We start from the raw sequence: 6000 nt of genomic DNA on the forward strand, positions 1-6000 counted from the left end.
GGGGCGCGGCGGGGCCCCGGCGGGCGCGGGATCCCGGGCCGGATCCGCGGAGCGGAGCGGAGCGCAGCGCCGCGCAGCGCCGCGCGGCGCCGCGCAGCGCCGCGCAGCGGGGCCCACGGGCCGCGCGCCCCGCCGGGGCTCGCGCGCCGCCGCCGGCTGCACCCGGCCGGCCTCGGGCGCCCCGCGGCGCGGCCCTCGCCCTCTGCTCCGCCCTAGGGGCACCGGGGACGGGAGCCCCCCCAAATGTCTAACCGGAAAGTTTTGATCCCGGGTCTCTGGGAAAAGGAACGAATGACCTCAGCAGTCTCCTGAGCCCGAGCCGCTCCATCCGCCAACCCCAAAGGGCGCTGGGACCTAAGCACCCAAATTCAGGGGTTTCAAACTGGAACTGCGGTTGGCCTGAGAGTGCTTGCCGTCCCCGATGCCCTGTGTACCTTTTGAGAGTCACCCATTCACTCGACCAATAGCTCCACCAAGTGCCCCGGGACCCCTCACGTTCCCCAGGCGATGCAGATGCCAGGAGAGAGACCTTAGCCGTAAACACGGAACCGGCCTATTTGGGCATGGTTTGGATCCCTTTAGTACCGGTGTCCTGGTCATGCATTCTAATTCAGCCAGGTCCCCTAGAAAAGGTGGCAGTGAAGAATTGCGGCGACCCTCCCTGGCGGAGCTTACAGCCCCGTTGCAGACACGAATCAAGCGGAGGGACTAATAAGTATAAAATTACGATTGTCACAAGTCCCGTGAGGCGGTGCTTCGCCCTGCAGTGAGTGTGGGGAGATGTGGGCCTCTGGGGATGGGAAGCCTGTCTGCTTACCCACTTTCCAGCCTGGGGCCAAAATCGATAGGTAGGTGCAAAGTGTTGGGAGGTGAGTAACACACTTTTGTGAGAAGCTGTGTCCAGCAACCTGCTTGACAGAGGGGGGCGGAGAGTGAACACGGGGTCAGGGATCTCTTCCCTAAGAAATGACACTTGAACTAAAGTCTAAGGATGGGTTGGGGCCCTTAGGGGAGGCCGTTGGGTGGGGGTGGGGTACATTCCAGCCAAGGAAGGGCACCTGCTAAGGAAGGGAGGATGGAGGGTGTGGGTGGAAGAGAGGGTGACCACTCAGTGGCACCAGGTTAGGCTGAAGAGGACAGGGGCCACGCAGCGTCATGCAAGGATTTGGGTCTGGTCCTGACAGCGATGGAAGCCAGCGTGGGGTTTTAGATGCAGATCCGCATATTTGAAATTGAGTCCTGGATGTCCTGTGGAGCCTGGATCCAAAAGGGGTCAGAGGGACTGCGGGAGGCAGGTCACCAGCTGGCAGACCAGGCGAGGGAGGCGGATAGAGGGACATGGAGAGAAGTTGGGGGATTCAGGCACTATTTACCTCCCACGAAGAAATTTGCACACACTGGCGGTGGGAATGCAAAATTGTGCAGCCGCTGTGGAAAACGGAATGGCAGTTCCTCGAAAAATGAGACCTAGAACGACCATGTGACCCAGCAATCTCACTTTCAGGCATAAACCCCAAAGAATTGAAAACAGGGTCTTAAAGAGATATTTTTAAATAGTGTGCATAGCAGCACTATTCACAGTAGCCAAAAAGGGTGGAAAGTGTCCACTGACAGGTAACTGGATAAACAAACTGTGGCCCATCCATACTGCCGGGGATCTGTCATTCGGCTTTAAAAAGAGAGGAGATTCTGACACGTGCTCCAACCCGGACCTGGAGGACGTTATGCTCACTGAAATCGGCGGGTCTCCAAAAGACAAACAGTGTATGATCCCACTTATGGGGGGGGTCCCTAGGGTAGTCGAGCCCCTCAAGACAGAAAGGAGAAGGGCGGGTACCCGGGGCTGGGGGAGAGGAACGAATGGGGAGGTAGTGTTTAATGGGGGCAGAGTTTCAGTTTTGCAAGATGAAAGCGTTTCGGAGATGGTGATGATCACACAAATGCCAATGTGCCGAGCACTACTGAGTTGTACGCTTAAAACGCTTCAAATGGTGTATTTCACGTTATCTGTGTTTTACCACGATTTATTTTTTATTTTTTATTTAATAAAGAGAGAGTGAGTTATACACACCCTCCGAGGTTCTTTTTTCTGGCTCATTTGAGGTGACTTCTCACTTTCAATGACAGTCCTGTTGGATGACAAGAGAGACCTGTGTGTTTCCAGGCCCCTCGGGCCAAAGTCGATATTAAATGTAAAGACATTACACACACGAGAAGCCCAGAAGCTTTTCCTCCTGAGGAGCAAGAACCTGCGTGACGATAATGACAGAGGCTCACGGCGCTGACTCTCGGCGACCTCGCCGAGTCTAGGCGTCCGTTTAACCGTTCACAATTCCTTTCTCCTAAACGCGGCGCGTGTTGAATATATTGACAGCTTCAGCAGAGAGGGCAGGCCAGAAGGGGCGGTAGAAAATCATCAAAGAATGAAAATAGATATAAAGCTGTTTCACAAAGCATTCCCTCAAAAAAGGAAAAATAAAAAGCCGGCCAGGGAGAAGCTACCCAAACTTTGGACCCCGGCACCCAGCTCCTACCCGGGCAGAAGCCTGGGGAGCTGGCTGCAGAAACAAAAAAGAACAGAATTTAACTCTGAGGCACGAAACCATCAACAAGAAAAGCACACAGTTTTAGGAGGGGACGTTTAAGGCCGTGTGAAAAAGAGGCGGTGAAATACCCAGAAAACAATCCATTAAGAAGCCAAAACATGTGGACAGAGGCAAAGAAGATGCATGCATGACAAACCAGCGCTCGTGTTTATAAGTGAAAAGCTGCCCAACATCACGCATTGTTAGCAAGTGAATTAAACCCGCGGCGGGACATCTCTTAAAACCGCTTAAAGAAAGTGACAAACCAGCTGTCTCTGAGAACGGGGGCCAGCCGCATTGCTAGCAGGGTGCCAGGTGGCACTGCCACTTTGGGAAAGGTTGGCGGTCTCCTATGAAGTTCGACTAACTTGCTATGTGACCCGCAATCCTACGACTGGGTGTTTTCCCATGTGAAGTGGAAACTGTGTCAACCCAGAAACCTGTCCGTGAGTATTTATAGTGGATCTATTCATAATCACCAAAAACCGGAAACGACCTGACGGATAAACGGACCTCAGCTGGGGAACAGCATGCCCATGCGGTGGAAGACTACGCGGCCCTATGAAGGGGCAAGGGACTCCGACACAGGGCGTCACAGACGGGTCCTGAGTGTGCTCGCTCATTCGTGGGACGTGCTGGGACAAGCAAAACTATAGAGACAGAAGCGGACGGGTCGCTGCCAGGGGCTGGTGGTCTGGGAGAGGCTGACCACAAAGTGACACGTGGGGGATTCTCTTAGAGGGGGTGAGGATCGTGGTGATTATAGAACTCTATTTGTCAAAAGTAGCAGAATACTTTACTAAAAAAGAGTGAATCTCACTCTGTGTAAATCTACCTTAAAAGTTTTTTTTTAAAAGAAATCTCTAGAGAGATTGTGTTTATAGACTGAAAACAAGGATGAAGAGCTGTGCTGTCCAACTCGGAAGCATCTGGCTATTTACATTTACGGTGAAATAAGATGAGACGTGTGTCCCTTGGTGGCAGGACCTGCATTTCGAGGGCTGGGTCTGGAGGTCCATGTGCCTGTAGACAACGTACTGATCACAGCAGGTGAGGACATCGCATCATCGTGGAGGTTCTGCTGGCCCGTGGCACCCTGAGGGTACGCGGCCGGGTGACCACTGCCTTCTCCTCTCTTTACCTTCCCAAGTCAGGCAGTCACACCAGGCAGCAAGACCCACAAAAAAGCATGGACGGGGTCACCCCCGCCCCCTGCCTTGAGCCCGAGGGTCCTCGCCCGGACTCCTGGTCCTGGTGCAGGCGGCAGAGTAGAGCCGTGGCACATGGTGGGATCCTCACGGCGACCCCTCAGCCCGCGTCCTGGCGGAGCGTGAAGGCGGGTGGCAGGGGCTGAGTAGGGAGAGCTGCCGTGTCTGGAAGCTGCCTGTCCACACAGGCGTCCACACGGGCATCCACCCGCGCATGGGCATCCACATGCGCGAGCACCTTCAACGGTCTGGAGCTCCATAAATATTCGGTGAGTGACTGGGGGACCCAGACCCCTGTCTGTCTTCTCATGATCCCCTTCCTTTTCCTGTCTGCTGACTATCACTTCCTGCTGCTGCTACATCCTTCTTGGGTCCTTCCTGTGTCCCCAACACTGCTTCCTGCCTGTTCGCTGAGTCCTTAGGGTTTCACAGTCCCACAGTGATGAGGCCTGTGGCCATTACTGAGAAGCATTTTTTTTTTATCACTGCGAGAGGAGAGAGAGAGAGAGAGAGAGGGAGAGAGAGAGAGAGGGAATAATCCACGAGAACACTGCCTCACCCATTCGAGGCCTGAAGCACTTGAGAGGTGAACGCTGCCTCCTCGGCTCACGGGGAATAGGCTGACTCGTTCTCCTTTTCCAGCCGATCCCCAGCCACCTTGTCATTTAGGGCTCACACGTGACGCTTAAACACCGGGTCAGGAAAGGTTATGTTTGACTCCGACACCACAGGCAACGCGTGTGAACCAGAGCATGGTGAAAACTTCTCTGAACAGACAAACTGGTGTCGGCACTTAGAGAGACAAATGGCTCCGAAACGCAGCGGCTCGAAACAGTCAGTGTGTATCATCTCACAGTCGCTGTGGGTCGGGAATGTGGGAATGACTCAGCCGGATCATTGTGGTGAGATGCGGCTGGGGCTGCGACTTCTGGAAGGTTCCCCGAGCCTGGAGGATCTGTCAGGGTAGGATGAGGTACAGTGTGAGGGGCACAGCCACCTCCACTGTTAACCGGCTCGCTGTGTGACCTCGGACAAGTTTTGTGCCTCTCTGGGCTCAGTTTCCTCTGCTGTAAAACGGGCTTACAGGTGATGGGGGCTTAGAGAGAGGACGCCGACGGGTTGTGGATACTGAGGAGCTCACTCAGGTGCCTCCCAGGAGTGCAGAGCGTTTTGTTAGACTTGGAATTAAGGAAAGCAAGACCCTTAGCCTGAAGGCCAGCTCCACGGAAGCCCCTAAAAGCTGCTCAGCGGGGCGGGCCTTGCCAACAAGAACACCCTGGACAGATTGTGGGATGGCCGTTCTCGTCCCCCGCTCGTCCCCCGATGAAAGCTCGAGGGGACTTTTCCTGATCTTTACTGTGAAAACCCGGCAGGGCTTCTGGTGGCAAAACTCACAGCAGTGTGGGACGCCAGGCCAGGCAACCAGGGCTTTCAGCCCTCAGCCTGGTCCTCGGGGAGACTGCGGCAGGTCGTCCAGTGCAGTGGACACCTGCCCACCTGCACTGGTTCCCCTGGCGTTTCCCGTCCCTGGGCCCCTGCTCTGTGATCGACTGTCTGTCTCCCCAACCCGGGGCAGCGGCTTGCCCTGTGCCCTGACTCCTCTGAAGGGCCTCAGGGGACAGCTCATTCAGCTTTTTCCTGCTGTGTAGATGGGAGCGAGGACTTCTAAGCGCCTTTCATGCAGGACTGGGGACCGGGCATAATTGCAAGTGACGATTCAGCTCTATTTCTGCTTCTGTGCGGAGGCTTTTGTGCATCTACTTACACCAAAACTGCTCAGTTCTCTAAGAGCTCAAGTGCCAGCTTCTCTGGAGAGAAAGCCGGCGGGCCCCCCAAGTCACCTTTGAACCTGGTGAACGGGTCACACCAGGTTTCCTGTCCTTAAATCGGCTGCTTGGGGCCAGGCCTTTGAGAGCCCAATCAGTGGGGTCATTACGGCGTGGGGTGCCCCCTGCAGACAAAACCCACCCATGACCCGCGAGCCACCAAGGGCGCGCCCTTGGGTAGGATCCTAGGATGCAGCGGGCAGAATGGCAGCCATTCTAAGAACTCACGTGGAAATGCGGGGGACAGGTTAGTGTCCCGCACTTCCCACGTGGCAGCCAGTGGCCTTGTGTAGCTTCTGTGGCTGGGCCAAATCGAGGCGAGCTGTGAGTGTAAAACACACCGTACCTGAATTTCAAAGACTCGGTTAAAAACAAAAGAGG

The 6000-nt window shown here is 55.2% G+C and overlaps 1 long non-coding RNA gene across 1 annotated transcript; it reads right to left on the bottom strand.

The window, feature by feature from the left end:
• Positions 1-2734: 2734 nt before the first annotated feature.
• LOC120615697 (uncharacterized) lies at positions 2735-5790 on the bottom strand. Its single transcript, XR_005656346.1, has 2 exons — positions 4353-5790; positions 2735-4254 (listed from the first exon to the last, which is right to left on the bottom strand). It is a non-coding gene; the product is annotated as an uncharacterized LOC120615697 (long non-coding RNA).
• Between the last annotated feature and the right edge of the window lie 210 nt (positions 5791-6000).

The sequence above is a fragment of the Pteropus medius genome, unplaced genomic scaffold, assembly GCF_902729225.1.
Source record: "Pteropus medius unplaced genomic scaffold, Ma_sr-lr_union100, whole genome shotgun sequence".
NCBI lineage: Eukaryota > Metazoa > Chordata > Mammalia > Chiroptera > Pteropodidae > Pteropus > Pteropus medius.